Source organism: Ictidomys tridecemlineatus, chromosome 5, assembly GCF_052094955.1.
Source record: "Ictidomys tridecemlineatus isolate mIctTri1 chromosome 5, mIctTri1.hap1, whole genome shotgun sequence".
Taxonomy (NCBI): domain Eukaryota; kingdom Metazoa; phylum Chordata; class Mammalia; order Rodentia; family Sciuridae; genus Ictidomys; species Ictidomys tridecemlineatus.
In genome coordinates, this window is record NC_135481.1 from 22,439,839 (window position 1) to 22,462,593 (window position 22,755).

Sequence of the window (22,755 nt, forward strand, 5' to 3'; positions counted from 1 at the left end):
TGGTATGTGTGCGACCCGGGTTCGATCCTCAGCACCACATACCAACAAAGATGTTGTGTCCGCTGAGAACTGAAAAATAAATATTAAAAATTCTCTCTCTCTCTCTCTCTCTCTCTCTCTCTCTCTCTCTCTCTCTCTCTCTCTCTCTCTCCCCTCTCTCTCACTCTCTATTTAAAAAAAAAAAAAAAAGAACTTCCCGAAATCCAGAAGTCTGGCATCCTGGTTTTAGGCAGATATAGATCTCCCATACATACTCTACAAATTACAGTTGACTTCGTAGAAACAGTGTGGCTAGAAGACATTGAAAAGACATCTTTAAAGTGATAGAGGGGAAAAAAATCAATTTATGTATCAGTGGAAATATTTTTTTGGAAATAAAAGTAAAATAAAGACATTTTAGACGAAAGATGAGATAACCTTTCATCTCCAATAAATTTTACTAAAAGAAATATCAAATGAGTGTATTCAGGCTGAAAAGAAACAATACCAGATGAAAATCCAAGTTTGCAAGAAAAAATGAAGAGCATTGGAAAGAATAAATATGTAAAAGACCTTTATTATTGTGTGTAAATTCAATACCTTTAATAACAATGCAATGAGAGTTTATGATATATGTAGAAGTGAAAATCATAAGAACACAAGGGGAAATAGCAAAAATGAAATATACTTTGGTAAGCCATCTGTATTTTTTAAGAAGCCTTTATCTATCTAAAGGCAAAGTGTGTTTAAAAAAAAGGAAAAGTGTTATAAGTAAAAGATACATACTGTAATCTCTAGAGTAATCACTAAAAAACAAAACAAGCAAACAAAAAATATATTCCACAAGGCAAGAGAAAGGATAAAATTGAATACTAAAATATTCATAATTTACCCCATTAAAAACCAGGAAAGAAGTGAGAAGAAGAATAAAAACAGAGAAGACAAGTGAAAAATAAATGCCAATATGGTAGACCTAACCCAACCATACAGTTTATTTAAACAAGGTAAGTTCTCTAAAAATTCAAAATAATTAGTTGAATAAAAACAGAGACCTACCTATATTTTGTTTATAAGAAAAACTAAGTTGAAATATAAAGACAAAGTAAAAGGGTGGGAAAATATATTTAATGTAAATACTAAATATAAAGGACATCAATACAGATCCTACTGACATTAAAATGAAAATAAGGGGCTATTTTACACAACTTTATGCCAAAAAAATTGACATCTAGATGAAGCAGAAAAAGTCAGAGTGGCTGGGATTATAGCTCAGTGGTGGAGCACTTGCCTAGCATGTGTGAGGCTCTGGTTTCTATCCTTAGCACCATATAAAGATAAATAAAGGTATTGTGTCCATTTACAACTAAAAAATATTTTTTAAAAAAGTCCTTGGAAGCACAGTTACCAAAGATGATAAAAGAAGAAATAGAAATTTTAAAATATTCTGTTGATTAAGTAAATTGAATTCATAATGAAAAACTTTCCCACCAAGAAAATTCTAAGCCCAGATGACTTTACTAGGAAATGCTATCAAAATTTTAAAGAAGAAATCATATCAATGTTGCACAAATTCCTTCAGAAAAATGGACTTTTCAAGTTGTTTTAAGAAACCAGTATAGTCCTGATAACAAAAATGCCAAACATTATAAAAAGTATAAGCAAATGTCTCTTATAAACCTCTATGTAAATATTCTTCACAAAATCTTTAGAAATCAAGTCCTTGGAACTTGGATATACAAACATAATATATCATGACCAAGTGTAGTTTATACTTAGAATGGATGATTAGTTTAAGACTCAAAACTCCATCTAGAATCTGTCAATGAAATTCACCACATTAACACAATAATAGAGACATATATGATAATATCAAGAGAGTAAGAAAAAGAATCGTATAAAATCCAATACCTATTCATGATAAAATCATTCAAAATACTTAGAAGACAAATCCCTTAGTTCAATAAAGGTACTTATTAAAAGTCTGTAGCTAATATCATAATTTATGGTGAAAGACTTAACACTTTTCTCCTAAGATCAGCAACAAGACAAGGACATCCACTCTCACCATTTCTATTCAGTATTGTACTTTGTGTCTGACCAATGCAGTAACACAAGACCGGAAATAGAGGAATGGCATAAATATTCTAAAGGAAGTAATTAAGCTGTCATTATTCACAACAACATGAAGATATGTAAAGAAATCCTCACTGAATCTGCAAAATTACTAGTAGAATTAGTAAGTAAAATTAGTCTCAGCCTCCACTTCCAAAATGGTGCCTCAAATGCTGCATGCTCTGCAGTGAAAGAAGACTGTTCTTCCCATGGCAGAAGAGGAGAGAGCTAACTCACTCCTGAAGGCCCTTTTTATAGTGATAGTAATTCATTCATGAGGGTGAAACCCCCTTAACCTATACATCTTCCATCAGACCATATCTCCCAACACTATTACATTGGAGATTACTTTCAACATGGATTTTGGAGGTGAAAAAAGTTCATAAGACACTTCTCAGAAATTAAATGTATACTATACAAATAATTAGTACAAAGTTCAGAGGATAAAGTTGAGGAAATTTCTAAAAATTAAGTAAGACCCCCCAAAAATGGAGATGAAATAAAGGAAATATAATTATGGTACCCTATATTTATTGGATCCTAGAGATTCCAGAAAAGTATAGGATAAGGGAAATGTGGCATATCATTGTGAAATTTCAGAACTCTGAAGATAAATTTAAAAATTCTATGAGCTTTCAAAAAGAAAGAGAAGATTAAACACACTGCATATGAAGATTCAGGAGCCAAACTTCACAACCTCAGAAGTTAGAAAACAATACAGATGTATCTTCAAAATCTGAGTAAATAAATTTCCCCATCTAGATTTTTCTACCCATCTAAACTATCAATAAGGAAAGAGGTAAACCAAAGACCTTTTCAGACTTCTAGGAGCACAAAAGAATTGTAATATGCACTCTTTCCCAGGAAGCTACTAGATAATGTGTTCCACAAAAATAAGAGCACAAGAAAATAGAATCCAAGAAAAAAGAAATCAAAGGAATTCTCAAAAGTTTATGGTAATGAGATCTTGGAAATAAAGTGTGAAGCAAATCTACAGAAAGAAGTTCAGAAGATGACAGATAGATCAATCCAAGCAGGAAAAGACACCCTAATATGTCTGAACATATAAAGATTTAGGTTACTGAGGTAGAAGTGGGCTAAACTAGTAATAAATAAAAAGAAAAGTAGGCAAAAAAGAAAAGGATTACTTTGGGGAAAGCAAAAAATAATTGTGTAGAAAGGAAAGTTAAGTATAGTATACAATGTACGGCTTGCTAGGGACAGCACTGAGATTATAATAAGAATGCAAACACAGTATTAATCTAAGCATAAGCATGTTACAATTATATAGGGAAGATTAGAACAGAGAGTTTGTGTATATAGTCATCCCTAAGTGTCCACAGGAGATTGATATTTCATGGCCCTTTCAGATACCAAAATCTATGAATGTTCAAATTCCTTATATGAAATGGCATATTATTTGCATATAACCTACATATATTCTCCTTTATACTTTAATATACTTATGATACCTACAATGTAAATGCTATGTGAATAGTTCTTTTATATATATATATATATATTTTTTTTTTTTTTTAGTTTTCGGCGGACACAACATCTTTGTTGGTATGTGGTGGTGAGGATCGAACCCGGGCCGCACGCATGCCAGGCAAGCATGCTACCGCTTGAGCCACATCCCCAGCCCGTGAATAGTTCTTATGTTATATTGTTTAGGGAATAACAACAAGGAAAAAAATCTAGGCGAGTTCAGGACTGATGTAATTTTTCTGCCAATAATATTTTTGATCCATTGTTAGTTGGTTGAATTTATAAATGCAGGGCCTGCACATACAGTGGATCTGCATCTATAAATGTGGGTGGTGATAGTGGTAGTGGTGGTCATGATGGTGTGTGATATAGACATGGGAGATGATGAGTAAGCACTAAGTTCTTGTTTTCCATAGATAATATAAAATATTGAAAAAAAAATTAAAAGGTAGAAAATACAGGTATGTTATTTAGATATATGGAAGTAAAGAAGAAAAGAAACAGAAAAAAATCATTAGATGTCATCACTTTTGAGAAAGAGGTGAAGTGAGAGGAGGAATAGGAAGGTACTGTTTTTAGAAATAAGTCTGTATTAGTCAGCTTTGTGTCACAGGACCAAAATACCTGACAAAAACAACTTAGAGGAGAAAAGTTTCATTTGTGCTCATGGTTTCAGAGGTCTCCGTACATGGTTGGCTGAGTCCTTGCTCTGGGCCTGAGATGAGGCAGAACCTCATGACAGAAGGGCATGGCAGAGGAAAGCTGTTCAGTTCATGACATCCAGGAAGCAGAGGGAGAAGGAGCAGGTGAGAAAATAATCCCTCCCAGGGAACATCCCTGAATACCTACTTTCTCCAACTATCAGCTATCAATGGACTAATGCATTTGTTCGATTAATCCACTGATGGATCAAGCCTCCAAGAACCAATCATTACCTCAAAGCTCCACCTCTGATCTTTCCTACACTGGGGACCATATTTCCAACACATGAGCTTTTGGGGGACATTCCAGATCCAAACCATAACAAAGTCACGAAGAATTTTTTGATTCTATAAATATGTGCAAATCTAATTTGATAAAAATAACAACATAATTTGAAAATAAATAAGAGAACTATGAAAAACCATTTTCAAAAAGCAGATAGGTAGCCAAGTATGATGGCCCAGGCTCGAGAAGCTGAGGTAGGAGGATCACAAGTTCAAAGCCAGCCTCAGCAACTTAAAGAGGCCCTATGCAACTTAGCAAGACTCTGTCTCAAAATAAAGTATAAAAAGGTCTGGGGATGTGGCCAGTGGTTAAGTGCCCCTCATACAAAAAAAAAAAAAAAAAAAAAAGCAGAAAGAAGAAAGGTAAATAGGGAGCTGGGCCAAATTGAGGCTGAGGACTCAGACACTCTAAAGGAGAAACCCAAGCACCTTTGGGGTGGGAGCACATTACTCTTGATGGGACATAGCATTTGTACCTATGGTTCCCACTATGCAATTTAATATAATTCAAATCACTTATGCAATTTAATTTTTGGAAGCAATATTAAAATAAAAGGAAAGAATCATCTTAATTTTGAATTTGATTTAACCCAATATATCCAAACTATGATTTATTTCAACACAGAATAAATTTAAAAATTATTGAGATATTTTACATTCTTCATAGCATCTTTGAAATACACTGAGCATTTTATATTTAGTTAGGTCTCCATCCAGATGCTAAACTTTCATCATAAATATTTTATCTAGATTTAGAGTTAATAGATTTTACAATTGAAAAGTAGATTCACAGACCCAAGTGATTCAAACATACTTAAAATTTTTCCAGTAACTGAATCTTGTTCCCAAAACTATTTTCCCATAATTTTTGCATTCATATTTATAAAACTAGTTCATCCTTTTGCTGCAAAGAATTTCTTGGATTTGAAGCAAAACCATATCAATTTTTAAACTACATTTGTCCAAGTTAAGTAAATTAACTCTCTTGTATCTACTCCATAATATTAACATTAATTCAAAAACTATTACACAAATTGAAAAATAGAATTCTAAATTACTTAATGTTTAACTTTCTTGTTGTTTCTGCAACCAATTTACCTAAAACTGTTGATTACAATTAAAACACTGATTTATGTTTTTTAAAATGCATAAAAACATTGTTAGTTTTCTTCATGAAAAAATCTCTATTTAAACAGTCTTTTTGTTTTCCATAGAACTCAAGTTTATTTTACATTTCATCAATTGTACAATATGATACAATTGATGAAATGTAAAATATACTGCCACTTTTTTGTCTTTAATTATCACATATGACAAGCCTCCTTTTTGTTTCAAGAAAATCTTAAACTGTAGTTACCAGTATTATAAATCATAAATATTTATAAAACTCTCCCACAACTCTAACAATTGTGTGTTGGTAAAAACAAACAAACAAACAAACAAACCACCATTCAACTCATTGTCCTATTTCTTTCAACAGCTCTGTAAACTAGTGATTTATTTAGCACTATATGCTGAATTATTTTAGCAACTATATCCATAACACTTTTCATAAGAAACTTGCACAAGTATTTGCAGGATGCATCACACCTTAGCAATAGGGAAACATGGGTTCCTTGTTTTAAAAATTCTGAGCCAGGTGCGGTGGTACTTGCCTGTAATTTCAGCAGCTCAGGAGGCTGAGGCAGGATGATTGCAAGTTCAAAGCCAGTCTCAGCAACTTATTGAGGCCCTGAAGTAACTTAGCAAGACCCTGTCTCAAAATAAAAAATAAGAAAAGGCTGAGGATGTAACTCAGTATTTAAGCTGGGTTCAATCCCTGGTATCAAAAAATAAAAACAAAACATCTAATAAATCCAAATTTTTAACTATCATAGCTGGCCCATCACCTGTCTTGGTAGAAACTAATTTTTTCTTATCTATTTGAAACTTCTTTGACATTCACAAAAGATTCACAACTATCTATATATTGAGTTTGATTTTATTTGGGGGTCATGAGTAGACAATATTTCTAAGCAAATTTAAAGACTTGTTGAGACAAAAAATATGTACCCAAAATACTAAATGGGCAGTGTCTTTTGTCTGACATGGCTTATCTAAAACTAAAACAAAAGTACTCTCAATTTTTCATATTTTGAACCAGTTGACCTTTGACATTGTCTGTCTTCCATTCTACAATCACTTGTTTAGGTGGCTTCATTGAAATTATTCATTGAAATTTTTGTAAAGTATCTTTTTTTTCTCATAATTTTCTAAAAACTGAAATAGTTTCTTTACTCTCTCTCCATCTAAAACCTGTTTTTCTTTCTTGTGGAAGAATTCAAGCCATCTTACATCTAACCAAAGTGACAAGCTCAGATCCTGTCCAAAATTACTTAGGAGATTTATGTTGGATATTTAATTCTGATTTCAAGTTACACAATACTACAATTCTTTTTTAGCTATTGAAAGGAAACTTGTTATCAAAGTTTATGTGCATTTACTTTGTGTCTCTTGATATTGCTCATTTTATTATCTTTGGTTTTTTACATAATAAGGTTCCTGTTTAGTTCTGTAGGAGCACATGTTGTGGAATTGGAGTGCACATATTCCAATCTCTCATTCTTTACTGTCTTCATCAGACTTACAGTAGATACCTTCCTTTTAAAGTGTAATTTGCCCATATTTATTTTTTAACCAGAAACATAGTCTAATTACATTATAATTAAAGTAAATATTTCAACCTAGTTATGATTTACATAGGAATCACTATAACTTGAGCTGTCTGCTGAAAACAGTAAAATAAATGCATTACAATGTTACATTGGTACACAGTAAAAAAATAAAATAATAATAATAATAATTTGAACTGAATCAGTCCATCCATCTCTGACTGGTCAGAGATATGTTTCTGTGCAATACTAGAAATAATTCTGTGACATAATAATAATACCTTATGCAATGCGGAATAGTTAAATTTCGTCTTACCAATTTTGTGTGTAAGAAAAAAATAGTTGTATATAAGAAAAAGATATTTTGTACTTCTTCAGTTTTTAAATTTAAATTCAGATGAATTAAATGTAATACAATTATAATTTCATTCCTCAGTTACAATGGTTGCCTTTCAACTGCTCAATTACCACTCATACCTAGTGACCACTTTACAGGACAGCACAACTGTGAAGAGTAAAAGAATGAGAACCTACTGCAAGAGGGCCAGGCATTTTATCAGGTACTCTCAAAGATGACCTCAATTATTCCTCAAGACAGTCCTGTGTATTGCAATCCACATTTTACATAAAGAAACTGCAACTCACTGAAACTACTATGTGTCCAAGTTTATCCAGTTAACTACAGAGGGAGCCAGGATGCCTAGTAGGTTGAGCTGGAGTCCACATTGTGTGTCCAGTGAGGGTGTGGCCCCTTCTTGAATATAATTATTTTCTAAACTGGAAAAAGAGCATTTTTTTCTTTATTCCACTCCTCTCTCTCTCCCCCTTGCTAAAATTTGCAAACCTCTAGTTATTTTCATAGTCGTGTATGAGTGAAGTTGGAACATTTAAAATACATTTACTGTTGGCTATAGACCCCACCCTATTCTAGTGAACAAAAAAGTCTCTGACTTCATTAAGTTTACAATCTTATGCCAACAACAAAAAATTACAATAAAACACTGTCTGTAAGCTACTTGTCTCAAAATTAAAGTCTGTGAATTTGCTTAAAGTGAGGTCTTGAAGTAAAGGTGTTTCTGTGATAGAAAAGATCATCTCTGCCTGGAGAGATTCTGCTAAACTTGGCAAACTTGGTCATGCAGGTAAATGCTTAGGAATTGTTGTTATTAAAAAACGAAGCTGTCACCTCCAATTGTGAGTAATTATTTTTATTCCAATTTTTCCATTATCCTCCTAGAATTTAACATGTTCTAGTGTCTAAGAAGAAGTCAGCAACAGTCAAAGGGGGCAAATGGTAAAAACTAGAGGGGCAATATCTTTCCACATGAAGAGTATCAGATCCATTAGGTAACTATAAGAAAGCATGCTCATATTACCCAAATCTAAGGGACTGGTTTGATCAGTAAAACTCAATGTATCATATCATAGGTTATTTTCAGATAACTGCAGTGGCTACAAAAAGAGCTTCCATTGGGGTGGTGCTACCAACTCTATAAAATTGTGCCATCTGTGGTTTAGGACACAGCTGAAGAGCATCAGGGGTTGGATTTTGGAGGGTAGAGACTTATGCAAATGAAAGAATTTTTCCCAAACAATATTTCAAAGGAAATATCCTTGGAGAGCATTTTAGAGGTTGGCCAGATCATTGTACAAATAAGGAAACTGGGGTTCAGAGATGAGGTGATTAATCTGAGAACACACAGCACATTCATTCAGTGAGTCCAGGACTCACACATTTTCTTTGCTCAGTGGTAGCCAGGAGAGAAAGACAGGAAGTGGGGAGGGGAGATGAGAAGAAGTTAAAGACTGTGTGTAAAACTCAGTAAGGCTGGGGTTCCTATACTTTTTACTCAGACAGGTGAGGCAGGTTTCTTAAATTTGCTGAGCTTCAGAATCTCCTTTGTGAAATGGGGATGACACAGAATCCCTTGGAGGGGGTAGTAAAGATCTGAGATGATGAGATGATGTCTATGCAAATGCCTGGACCTCTTGAAGATAAGACTTTTCCTTCATTCACATCTGCCAAGTAGCATTTCCTTTTATTAGTCTTCAAACCGTCCATTTCAAACCCAAGCTCCTAGGTGTTCTAGATTGATGGATTCCACTCCACCTGCTGGTCCCGCCCTCTCTTGTGACTTTGTCCCAAGACTTCCCCAGTCCTGATCCTGTGGTCCTATCCTGTACCAACCTCTTCCTAGTCACCTCTCAAATTTTGCCCCCTCCAAACTGGAGCTCCACCTAACAATAGGATTCTTTACAAGTGTTTGGATAGTATGGCAAGCTTCAAAGTGTTTCTCTCTCTTCCCTTTGATCTTCACAACAGCCCTGTGGGGGAGACAGAGCAGCTGTTGTCATTCAGATTCACCTCTGAGGAATTCAGAGCCACAGATGCTCAGTGACTCACCCAAGGCCACAAGCTGGAGAACCTCAGGTTTTGGGAGTAGAAATCCTGGGTTTAAGACTCAACTTTGCCATTTGCTGGCACTGTGACCTTGGGAACAGAGCTTTCCTGAGCTCCTGTTTCCTCATCTGTCAAATGGAGGTATCTTGCAAAGTTGCACGCAGTGTCTATGCAGTATTGAATAGATAGCGGGTGCTCAGTAAGTGACCCTGGGATCCAGGGCACCTGCCATCTCTCTACACCATTCCTCAGCAGCACTCCAACCAGAAGGAAGCTCTTCCATCTCTGAGCTGCAGGAACATTTGTTGACTCCATCAGGAGTCTGATGTCATGCCTCAGAAACTAACTTTAGCTGACAAATAGCAAATAGGACTCTGCCAAGTCACTATTAAATTCACAAATTGGAAGAACTGAAAAAAAAAATCCCTTTTTGGGTAGGAACCATGTCAGAACAGGAACCTCAGACAGACAGGAACCTCAGCCTGCCCAGGGAGAAGTCACTGGATGGTTTAGTGTCAACTGACTTTCTTTCCCACTGTGCAACTCTCTCCCCTCAAAGTGCAAAATTACAGAAAAGAAGATCTGATTGACCTAGCCTTGACCATGGGCCCACTCTATGGGCAGATGGGCAGCGGTGTTGGCAGCATAGCTGAACACCCTGGAATGGAAAAAAGACAGTTCCACAAAGATAGAAATGCTGTCAAATAAATGAAGTCCATTACTTAGCCCTTTTATAACTCTACAAACAACTGTGGTGTTTGGCTAGTTGTATTTGTTTGTGCCTCTCTCTGAGCCAACTAGACCATAGTTCCTGAGAGGCTGGTGTAGGATGAAACTAAGACACCTCTGTCTTTTGCTTAGATTCAATATGGAATGACCCAGTGCCTTCCAAATAATTGATGCTCAAATAAATATCAGATGGCTGATGGATTTTGTTGATTTTATTATAGTCTTCAGTATTTTCAGTTCAAAAAAAAAAAGCAACCAATTTAGATCTTTTCTAACTTCTCCTAGCTCCTAAACCTCAGCACTCTTACTTACATGCAGCCACCAATAAAGCAATCAATCAATAACAATTCACCTAATTAACTTACTCACATGAACCAATAAGTTCTTCAGGCCACTTCCTATCACAACCTCTGCAGGAGGTGCCAGGTGCCTTGCCAAGGACTTGATTAATAAGTCATTGTAATTGAAGCTGAATACAATTAATTGCATAATTTTGAACTCTTCAAGTTTAATTCTACAAAAATTACATCACAGAATTGGGGCAATATGAAGTATATCTAGTGAAAGAAAAAAAAACAGAACTTGAATAAGCCCTAATTCATATTGGTGACATGTTATTCACATGCCAGACATGGATTCTGCCCACTTCTGTCAATAAAAATTTATGCAGCTCAAATACACAAATGAATTCCTAAACATGTGGCCCAATATTAAAAAAAAAAACTAACACTCTTATCTTAATCAGTCCCTATATTTTGATAATGTCAGTGACATCCACCTTAAATCTGTCCTAGTTTTGTTGTTCTTATGGGCACTCTAGATCTGCCTGTTTCTTGAGTTTTGTCTGGGTTTTGATTTGATTGTCTCTCGCTTTGCCGCTTCCTCAAACTTGCTCTTTCAAATTGTTAATAACTTGCTAGAGGACATGTCAGAAAATAGCTGATGAATAAAAAGAGTGCCATCTGCCTTGAACAAGATTTTTATCCAATTGAGCAGACAGGATTTCCATGAAGAAAACCTGAGAAATTAATTAATTAACTGTAACTGAATTTCACCTCTTTAACCTTAACTCGTGAGCAAACCTGAGCTAAATAAACATCTGACCATTCAATCTCTTCCACTTAAGGTTAACTTGAGTTTATTATTCAGGCTACTGCCCTTGTGTATTAGGCAATGCATAAATTACGCATACTAATTACCCTGGATGGGGCACCACTTTAATGAATTCTTTTAATTAAACTGCAACACTGTGGTTTTGCACAGGATGGTCTATATTTCATCCTTAAACTACGTTAACCTTCATCTTTGTCTGGGCAGCTCACACATCCAACCAGAGAAGGTCTGAGTTTAATTCCTCTAAGTATAGACATTCCACAATTCCCCTGGACTATCACAGGAAAATTTGAAAAATGTTTTTCTCTTCTGCTGTGAGGTTAAGAAATTAGATGCCCCTGTGAAAAGTTATGATTCTGCTGGGGATACCAACATGGAGGGAAAAGAGCGAAACTGAAATGACAGCATCAACCGGCAGAGTACTGCCATATTTAACTATAGATGATAAAAGCCACAGTAACAATATTCTTATTAGTATGTACTACTGAGCAAGGAGCATTTTTCACTTTGTGGTCTTTCTGTTCCTGAGTTTACAGTAAATAATCTTTTATTTAGTGTAAAAACTGAGTCCAGTTTCAAAGATATAATCCATCCTCTATTGGAACCACTAGTGAATGAAGCAGTAGAGAAAATTTTTTGCCATAAGGATTAATCTTGTCTTTTTACTGAGCTCTTGCTTCTAGGTAGTAAAACTGACTGCTTTACCTCCTTGGTGTCTGTTGCAGGGGGAGTTGGAGAGGAGAGGAAAGAGACTCAGCCAAAGGACTGTCTAGATTTCTTGAACCACAGCACTGAAGATAATCGGGTCCATGATAATCCCCAACTCAGTCAATGCACATTAATTGAGGACTTATGTATTCCTAGCATTGTGTCTGCTGCCAGAATGTTACCATGATTGAGAATTGCTCTGTTTGTATTTGTTTTAAGAAAAAGGAACATTTGTAGATATAGATGAATTTGAGAAGAGTTTGCTTCTGGGAAACGTTGGAGGTCTGAATTGGAAGAAAAAGTATTGATTCTTTTTTGTTGTTGTTGTTCTAATTAGTCATACACAATAGTAGAATGCATTTTGACACATCATACATAAATGGAATATAACTTCTCATTCTTTCAGGTTGTATAATCAGTACTATGATTCTTTATTCTCTTCCTCTCCTTCCTCCTCATCTTTCTCTTCCTCTTTCTTGTTTTTCTATGATGAGCACATGATATTTTTTCATTCAGAAAATTAAGACAATATGAGTAGCTAGGGAGTTCATAGTTCACTGGGAGATACAAACATATCACAAAGTAATGTGGCCGGTGCTAGGATAGGTAAGTACAAGTATTCTGCAAATACAGAGGAAGAATTATCCAGTGGTGTCTGGTGAAATCAGGTAAGGCTCCTTAGAGGAAGTGGTATTTAAGTTGGTCTTGAAGCATGAATTTGAGTTTGTCAGGTTAAGCATTAGCCATTGAGTCATGGGGAGATGGTAGCATAAGATGATTCCACCTACCCTAAAATTGTCCTCTCAGAATACTGGTATTAACAAGTATTAACAAAACATGCTATTGTAGGATGTTCCTGATAACGTATGTTTAAGTCATTTTAATTTCTGACAACAGAAATTTAATTTCTGACAACACAATTTCTGACTGATACATTGCAAATGATCGGAAAATTTCTCTCTCTGGAAAATAATTGGATATATCTAGACTTCTAACTTTACAATTATTCCAGAAAGTCTCTGAAATGTTTTCATTAAGCCCAATTTAGGGCTGGGGATGTGGCTCAAGCGGTAACGCGCTCGCCTGGCATGCGTGCGGCCCGGGTTCGATCCTCAGCACCACATACAAAGATGTTGTGTCTGCCGAAAACTGAAAAATAAATATTGAAATTCTCTTTTTTTAAAAAAAAAGCCCAATTTAATTGAAATCGCACAAGAACTAGTGACATATAGGATACAACTGATCTTCATTTTGGGGGGGAATATAAAGAATACGAGGTATTTTGATCAGCAAAATCCATCCCTTAATATGTCATTACATTTAGAAATGGAATCCTCTAATTTCCCTGACCTCCTCCTTGTAGCTAAATAGAAAGCAAAGGGAAATGAAGACCATGATGGTCTCAAATTCCTTGTTGTGCCATTGATGGAGTTCTCTGGGGGCACCAAATACCCCTACCCTAACACTATTAAAGAGCCCTGGTATAGATTAGGTGGTTCCAAAACTGGCAAAAGAATCCTGCTTTCCAACCACAGCAAATCCTAGAAAGAGGGATTTGGTGGAACTTGGCGGGTCTCTAGGCCTCTCAGCAATTCCATTTGCATAATGCGATGGCAGGCAGAAGAAACAAGCTGATTCATCTCCTCGATGCCCAGATGCTGGTTGACCAGTACCTTTCAATTATTTACTGAGCCACAACTATGTGCCAGATGCAGGGGATACAAAGATGAATGTCACATGGGTCCTGCTCTCATGACAAAAAAATAGGCCCTAGAGTAAATGTTTTTGATGACCATAACTCTTAAGACAGACAACTCAACTCCTGTTTGCTTGTGCTTTGCAACACTGGATAAGTCAGTTAGCGTCCCTGACTCTCTCAGCTTCCTCATCTGGCAAACTTGGGTAATAATAGGATCTGCACCACAGGGTCGTTGATGGTGATTTAATGAAAGAATAAATGTAAAGTGCTAGCGAAGTAAATAATCAGAAAGTGTTTGATTTTATAGTAAGTATGAGTTAGGCAAGGGTATCTTGGGGGCTCCTAAACAGGTTGATTTTATTGCTAGATTATCAAATAGATTCTAGGAGTCTTCCAAAGCTGGTAGAATATAGGATATATGAATGTCAGTTACTACAACACTCCATTAACATGCAAGCTACACACACACACACACACACACACACACACACACACACTATTCATTTCAGTTTAGAAACCAAATTACTGTTATCAAACATTCATGAAAATCAAAGACCTGGGATGAATTTTGAAACACCCAAAAGCTACTCTTAGCAAATTATTTAAAAGCTGAAAAGAGGGGCTAAAGATGTAGCTCAGGGGTAGAGCACTTGCCTAGTATGTGCAAGGCCCTGGATTTGGTCCCAGTACCCTCTGCCCACCTCCAAAAAATAATTAATTAAATTAAAAAACTAAAAAGTTGAAAGTGTCAATCCTATCTGGCCCCAATGGATTTCTTAGAAATGACTGGTCAGTATAAAGAGTAAGCGTGTGCTTGTGTTCAGGTGTGCCTGTGAGAACAGGCTAAGTCCCAACTACTGTAAGGAGAGTACCAGGGCTGGTGGAAAGGCCCTTGTTCCAGGAGGGCACTCACAGGCCCTCAGGAGCAGCCCCTGGGACTGCCCCCTCCCCTGGAGCCACTCTAGGAAGGACTGGAGCCAGGGAACTCCTCTACAATGCCTTTGTTTCCCAGGCTTCCCAAGTGGTATTTTTGCCCCAGGCTTTCCACAGGCAGAGTGTCATAGGGTTGTTCTTGTAGGGAGCATATGTTGTGACACACCATCTGGCTTGTACGCATTTCTCAAGCAGCCATAGTATAAAAACCTGCCTGTTTGGCAGCTACAAGTGCCCAGAGTCCCTTCGGTCTCTTTCTTGGACGGTTTTACAACATCAATGGATATAATTAAGAACTAAACCAAGCATATGGATTCAGGACCACACCATGACCATGAAAGGGAGCTTTACCTTGGAATAGGAGTTACTAGGGGTGGATCCACCCTCAGGCTCCTGGGCAGTGAAGTACATGAGCTGGTGGTCCTGGCACAGCAGCTAACAGCTGGGCACAGTGTCACCCGGGCTTACAGCTCAACCTCCTAGAGAGGAACATGGCATATTGGTTACACTCCCTGACACCCAGAGCCCAGTCAAGGGAAAAGGAAGCAGCTTGCAGATGGGAGCCCCTCTGCCTGTTGGCTCCATGCAATGGAGAATACCAGAGCCTCCCCAACCCAGGGGTTGCCAGCATTTGAATTGCTTCTCTTTGAACAGAGAGAACATTACCATTTGCAGAACAGCAGTTATTTCCAGAAGATGTGGAGGGAGAAGCCATAATCAAGCTCCAGAGATTTGAACTAGAAGATAAAGTTTGAAAGTATAGATGACTATGTATGTGTGCATGCGTGTGTGTGTGTGTGTGTGTGTGCACGTGTGCATGCACATATAAAAATAATAGGCAGCTAAAGGAAAAGATGGGGGGGCTGGGGATGTGGTTCAAGTGGTAGCGTGCTTACCTGGCATGCATGCGGCCCGGGTTCGATCCTCAGCACCACATACAAACAACAATGTTGTGTCCGACGAAAACTAAAAAATTAATATTAAAATTCTCTCTCTCTCTCTCTCTCTCTCTCTCTCTCTCTCTCTCTCTCTCTCTCTTTAAGAAAAATAATAAAAAAAATAAAGGAAAAGATGGGTAGATTTGAAATTCTTTATATACTGATATGTGAAGAACTCTTCTACTGTTGATGTAAAAAGATTGGGAGTGAGGCGACTATTCCTACTGGCTTGTGAATGGACACAGTGTCTGGAAGGTTATATAAGAAACTAATAACAATGGGTTTCTATTTGGGCAAGTCAAGAAGAATCTAAACAGATGGAGATTGCATGGGAGTTTTGGATGCACACGTTTATGTATTTTAACTTAATTTTAAATGCATTCATTATACCTTCAAAAATTTAAATAAATTTAAATGTGTTTAAAATTTCTGAAAGTGACATTAAAAAATATTGACAGGCTATTGGAGATTGCATACTAGTGGGCTTATAAATATATTTTATTAGTTTGTTTCCGTGTACATTTTTCTATACTTGATTTCCAACAATATCTTCCATAACTGATTATTGTATGATGGACTAGTTTAAATAGCGTATTTTATACTGAGCATTTTTATATCAAGAAAAAAAAACAAATATGTTGTGTTAATTAACAAATTCAGAGTTTGAATGTGGTTATGTACCAATAACTTGGGATTTAAAACCATTGGCTGGGCTGGGGATGTGGCTCAAGCGGTGGAGCGCTCCCTCGTCTGGCATGCGCGCGGCCCTGGATTCGATCCTCAGCACCACATACAAATAAAGATGTTGTGTCCGCCAAAAAATAACTATAAAAATAAATATTTAAAAAATTCTCTCTCTCTCTCTCTCTCTCTCTCTAAAAATAAAAAATAAAAAATAAAACCATTGGCTCCCCTGGTTCTCAGGTCTTCAGAATCAGGCTAGAGTAACAACACCAGCTTTACTGGGACTCCAATTTACAGACCACAAATGGAAGTTTCTGGAATTCTCAGCATATTGGTTTTGTTTCTTTGGCAAGCCCTGACTACCATCATTGATATAGACAATGTTATGTAATGATAGGAAATGTGGCTCTTTTTGTCATTGTTTTCTGTGATGCTGGGGACAGAGTGCAGAGACTTGTGCATGCTAGCCATGTGTTCTACCACTGAATCAGCCCCAGATGCAGATTTTTAAAAGGCTTTTTGCTGGTCCAACTCTCCTCCTTAGACACACGTATACAAAGACAATGCCTATACTCACTGGGTTATTCTAAAAATTTCCATCATCCTAAATTGCTAGATAATGTTATTTAAATCTAAATTAATATTGGCTATGAAAATATGAGTCACTGCCAACCAGAAAACATAAAGCAAAAAGAGAAATTCTCAGTTTTATGTATGAGTTTAAATATAGCAAAAGTGTTAAGCCAGAACAGGTCAGTTTGGGAGAGACTTTTGAAAAGCCCTGGGCTAATTTGCGTCTTGAAAAAGAGAAGATTCTGAATCAATAGAGCAGAGAATTTAACACTGGACCTTAGGCCTTTTGTAACCAAGTATGCCACAGTTGTCTTAGTCTACTTTTTCTGATTATTTGTTTGTTTCAACACTGGGGTTGAACCCAGGACCTTGTCCATGCTAGGCAAGTGCTCTTAACACTGAGCTATATTCCAACCCTTGACCCTTTGGTATTAACAAAATACCACAGGCAGAGTGGGTTAAAGCAACAGAATTTTTTTTTTTATCACATTTCTGAAGGCTACAAGTCCATGATTAAGGAACCATCCTATTCTGCTTCTGGAGAGTACTCTTCCTGTCTTGTAGTGGCTGCCTCCTACCGTGTCGTCACATGGCCTTCGGTGTGTGTGTGTGTGTGTGTGTGTGTGTGTGTGTGTGTGTGTGTTGCAGGCAAGCTCTTAATGTCAGCTCCCTTTTCTTTTATTTTCATCCTGGAAGTTGAACTTAAGGCCTCATGCATGATAAACATGCTCTACCACGGAGCTACTCCTCTTCTCATAAGGACATTAATCCTTAGGGCCCCATGTAACTCTATTAATTCTAAAGGCTCTATCTCCAAATTCATCCACAGTGGGCATTGGGGCTTCAACATTTGGATTTGGTGGGATACAAACATCCACTCCAAAATAAGAGTGAACATCTGTCATAGAAAGGGTGATCCAAACCTCAGGCTAACATTCCGTCTGCATTTCCATTGTGAAGCTTGTCTAGGTAAAGATTCTACCTTGATCAAAGACCTCCAGTAAACAAGAGGAAATGAGAAGACCTTGGGATTTCATCTTTGTGTTTGAACTTCATCCATTTTGTCTTTCACATCAGCATCTCAAATTTTGCCAACATGTTCAGGTTGTAACCCCTCTGATTAAGGAAATAAGGCTTGCCCTTCCTTAATAGGCAATTAGCTTTTACAATTAAAAAGAGAGTCATGATTAATGACCTTGCTAATTGTTCTTCCTCAGTGTGCACATTAATATAAGTAGAATGCTCAGAATTCTCAGGAACATTCATTCTTTGAGTTTACCATGCTCTATCATTGTGGATTCAAAGCTGAGGAGAAACAAACTCTGCTCTACAGGAGATCAGAATCTAGTAAGAAAAGGTATGTGAGCACATCTATTACAGGAAAAGGAAGATACCTTGTCAATTTTCCTCATGTCTGGCACAGCATCAATGTAAGCCACACCTCAACCAACCAACAACCACAAATAACCCCAGCAGACCAGTATCAGAATCTTTCCTGAATGCATGTGATGCAGTTAAAAAACAGCACCACATGTATTCAGCAAAGATTCTGAACCACTGGTGGTATGGCAGTTTTCTAGGATATTTCAAAGCAGAGAGAAATGTTCAAGCCATACAAACTAAACAGAACTCAGAATCCTACTCTAAAAAGAAGCTAAAACAATATTCAATATTAGAAACCAACTCCTCCATTAAGTCTCTTCTAATTCTAAGCTGGAAGTGACCACTTGGCCACAGAACACTACAGCACTCCACTCACCTGCCCTATGCCATTCAATGCTTTCTTATAGAATCTCATCATTTATGGGAAGTGATGCATCCTAAAAGCCAAATTTCAGAACCACAGAATAAGAAAGCTCTTGGGGTGATCCTTTGATTCTGCTTCCTCCACTTAGAGATGAAGAAACTGAAGCATATTCAAGGAATGAAGTTTATCGAGAAATTAGGACCCTCAAAGGGGAGACAGTTAACCACAGACTTAAAGAAGCAAGGGAATTTGGGCTGGGGTTGTGGTTCAGTGGTAGAACACTTGCCTGGCATGTGTAAGGCCCTGGGTTCCATCCTTAGCACCACACATAAACAAATAAACAAGCAAATAAAATAAAGGTCCATTTACAACTAAAAAATATACATATTAAAAAAAAAAGAAGCAAGGGAATTTAAAAAGTGCCTGGAAAGGACTTGATCTCAGGACACCTCAGAGCCATCATGCATTTGTAGGTGGGACAGAGAGTAAGAAGGAGGATGGCAGAGAGGATGAGGTCAGAGAGGAGCAAGGGTCTGATGTTGAAGGAACTCACAAAAAATAATTTAAGGGAAATGAGAGCCACTGGGAGTATTTTATTTTAAAAATCAGCTTTAGTGAAGTGTAATTTACACAGAGGAAAATTCATCAACTTTAAGGGTACAATTTCATTGGTTTTAACAAATGCAGAGAGCTGAGTAAACACCACCACAAACAAGATATAGAACACCTCCATCACCTCAAAAAGTTCCCTTGTGTCCCTTTGGAGTCGATCTCTGTTCCAGTTCCCAGCTCTTGGCAACCTGGATCTGATTTCTGTTCCTATATTTTGCCTTTTTGAGAATGTCATGTAAGTGGAATGTTTTAGTCAGCTTTTGTATTGTTCTGATCAAAAAACCTGACAAGAACAACTTCAAAGGAGTTTATCTTGGCTCACAGCTTTAGAGTTTCAGTCTATGGTTGGCCAACTCCATAACTCTGGGCCCAAGGTGAGGGAGAACATCATGGCGGAAGGGCATGTCAGAGGAGAGCAGCTTAGAACATGACAGCTAGGAAGCAGAGAGAAAGAGAGCTTCACTCACAAGGGTCAAAATATAAACCTGAAAGGTATGCCTCCAGTTACCTACTTCCTCTATCCACACCTTACCTGCCTATAGTTACTGCCCAGTTAATCCATACCAGTGGATTAATCCATTGATTAGGTTATACTTCTCATAATCTAATCATTTTACCTCTGAAAAATTCTTGCATTTTCTCACACATGAGTTTTGGGGGGTGGGGGGACACCTCATATATAACCATAACAGGAATTATAGGTATTAACCTTTTGCATCTAGCTTCTTTTACCTAGAACAATGTTTTTGAAATTCACCCAAGTGTTGTATGTATGAGTAGTTCATTCTTTTTCTTACTGAGTGTAATTCCATTGTGTGAATGCACCATAGTTTGTTTATCCATTTAACTGTTGAAAAATATCTGAATTGATTCCATTTGGGCATTATTATAAATTAAACTGCTATAAACATTTATGTGGAGGAGTTTTTATTTGTCTTGGATTAATCTCTGGGAATGAAAAGTCAATGTCATATGTAAATGTATACTTAGCTTTATAAGAAACTGCACAACTGTTTTACAAAGTGGATATCTATTTTGTATTTTCATCAATAGCGTTTAAGAGTTCCAGTTTGCCATGCATCCTCATCATATTTGATATTATCAGGTTTCAAGTTTTAGCCATGCTAATAATGCAGCTTAATTATAAGTCTTGAAATCAGATGATTTTTAACATTCATTCCCTATTGAATAATTTTTTTTTGTGCTTATTTGCCATCTATTCTCTCTTCCTTGGTGATGTATCTGTTCAAATCTTTCGCCCATTATTTTTAGTCTTATTATTAAGTTATAAAAGTAATTTTTATGTGTTCAATACAAGTTCTTTATCAGATATGTTATGAGTTGTCCCTTCATTTTTTTATTCTAATGTGTCAAATTTTTTTAAATTTTGTGGCTCAAGCTTTTGTATCCTCTTAAAATAATCTCTGCCTAATCCAAGCCCGCAAAGATTATTTTTCAACTTTTTTTCTAAAAGTTTTAGAATTTTAGGTACCTCATGTAAGACTATGATCTGATTGGTGTGATGTTTTGTAAATGGTATGGAATAGAGACTGAGTTTGGGATTTTTTCATACAAATGTTTGTTCTAGCATCATTTGTTGAAAAAAACTATTCTTTATGCATTGAGCTATCTAGGCAACTTTATTAAAAATGAACTGACTATTCATGCATGTGCAGGCCTATTTCTGGTCTATATCTATCCTTGTGCCAATGCTACATATCTTTTTTTTTAAATGGTTTTTTAGTTGTAGACGGACACAATACCTTTATTTTATTTATTTATTTCTGTGTGGTGCTGAGGATTGAACCCAGTGCCTCATACATGTGAGGCAAGTGCTCTGCCACTAAGCCACAACCCCAGCCCCAGTGCTACACATCTTACTTAATGTAATTTAATGGTAAGACCTAAAATCAGATAGTAGAAGTCCTCCAATTTAGTTCTTTTTAAAAATTATTTTATCTATTCTATGTCTTTTACATTTTCATATAAAATTTATACTCAATTTTTTAAAAAAAATAAGCCTTGAGAGAATTTTGCATTAAAAAAATACATAATCTGACTTGCATTTTGGAGGATCCCTCTGGTGGCTATGATTTGCTCAGTGTCAAAGTTCCTTTATGGTTTAGCCTTGTCTATCCATTGTACAGGGATATCTCAATCCACTGGATAAAGTGAAAAAAAAAAGCAAGCATCATCCCTATCAATAGTGTGCTCAAATAAATTTCAACTATTGCATCACCCAACGAGACTTTATTACTAGAAAATTTAAGAATGTTGAAAGGACAATGCATTTACCATTTTTTTCCTGCTGATAATTCTCCTCATTAGCGGTGGTTTTTCCCTTTTCTAACGTGTAACTCTTCTCATCTTTGTGGGCAGAGTTGTTCCAACAGTAACTTGTTTAATATATTGTATGATTGTCACAAGAAGCTGTGGAAGTTGTCCTTTGATTACTAACCAGGTAACTCTGGGCTAATAAATTATTTAACCTAAGTTTCATCTTTTCTAGTAAAACAGAGTTATAAACATTAATTGCCCTATCTGTGGACTGTGGAGTGGAGCAGACAAACGTTAGTCATTTGAGGTTCAAATAATAGATGGTATTGACTCTGTGCACCTGCTTATATATTTTTTTAAAATATACTGAACTAAGCCAGTGTTTGTAGTGTGTTTCCAACATGCTTAGCATGTACATATTATTGTGAGATAGAGGTATAGTTGCAGTACACATCCTCTCAAGACGATTTTAACAGCTCATATATGGAAGTGCTTTTGAATTTGCTGACTTCTTTCACATGCTTTCATTCATCTCATTCTTACCAACACTCTGTGCAGTACATAGAGCAGATATTCTTGTGTTCATTTGACAGTTGAGAGAACTGAGGCCCAGAAAGTTGGGTGGTTTCAACAGAATTATTTTAAAGCTAAAATACAGTGGAGTTGGGACCTGTTGTTGTTTGGATCTTAAATTCCCCACAAAAACCTTAAAGCTAAAGGCTTGATCATTAACCTTTGGGGCTACTGGGAGGTGGTGAAACTTTTAGGAGGTGGGACCCTGTAGAAGAAGTTAGGGGTGTGCTCTTAGAGGGGATATTGAGACTCCAGATCTTTCCTCTGTCCTTCTTTCTCTGCTTCCCAATTGCCATGAGGTGAACAGGCTTCCTCAGCCACATGCTCCAGTCACCATGATGTACTGTACCACCACAGACCTAAAGCGATTGGGCCAAGTGTCCTTGGACCGAAATCTCTGAAACTGAGCCAAAATAAATAATTTCTCCTCTTATGTTGATTTTCTCAGATATTGTGTCGTAGTGACAAAACCCTGACTAATGGGACCCAAATACAGATTATGAATCCCAGATCAGAAAACCTGAGCTAGTGCTGGTGGTTATCAAACTTTGA

At 36.7% G+C, this 22,755-nt stretch overlaps 1 long non-coding RNA gene across 1 annotated transcript; it reads left to right on the forward strand.

Annotated features, from left to right (window-relative positions):
* The first annotated feature begins 4,203 nt into the window (after positions 1–4,203).
* On the forward strand, positions 4,204–13,074 carry LOC120886395 (uncharacterized). The gene is made up of 3 exons (XR_005729375.2): positions 4,204–4,385; positions 7,653–7,776; positions 12,185–13,074. It is a non-coding gene; the product is annotated as an uncharacterized LOC120886395 (long non-coding RNA).
* The last annotated feature ends 9,681 nt before the right edge of the window (positions 13,075–22,755 follow it).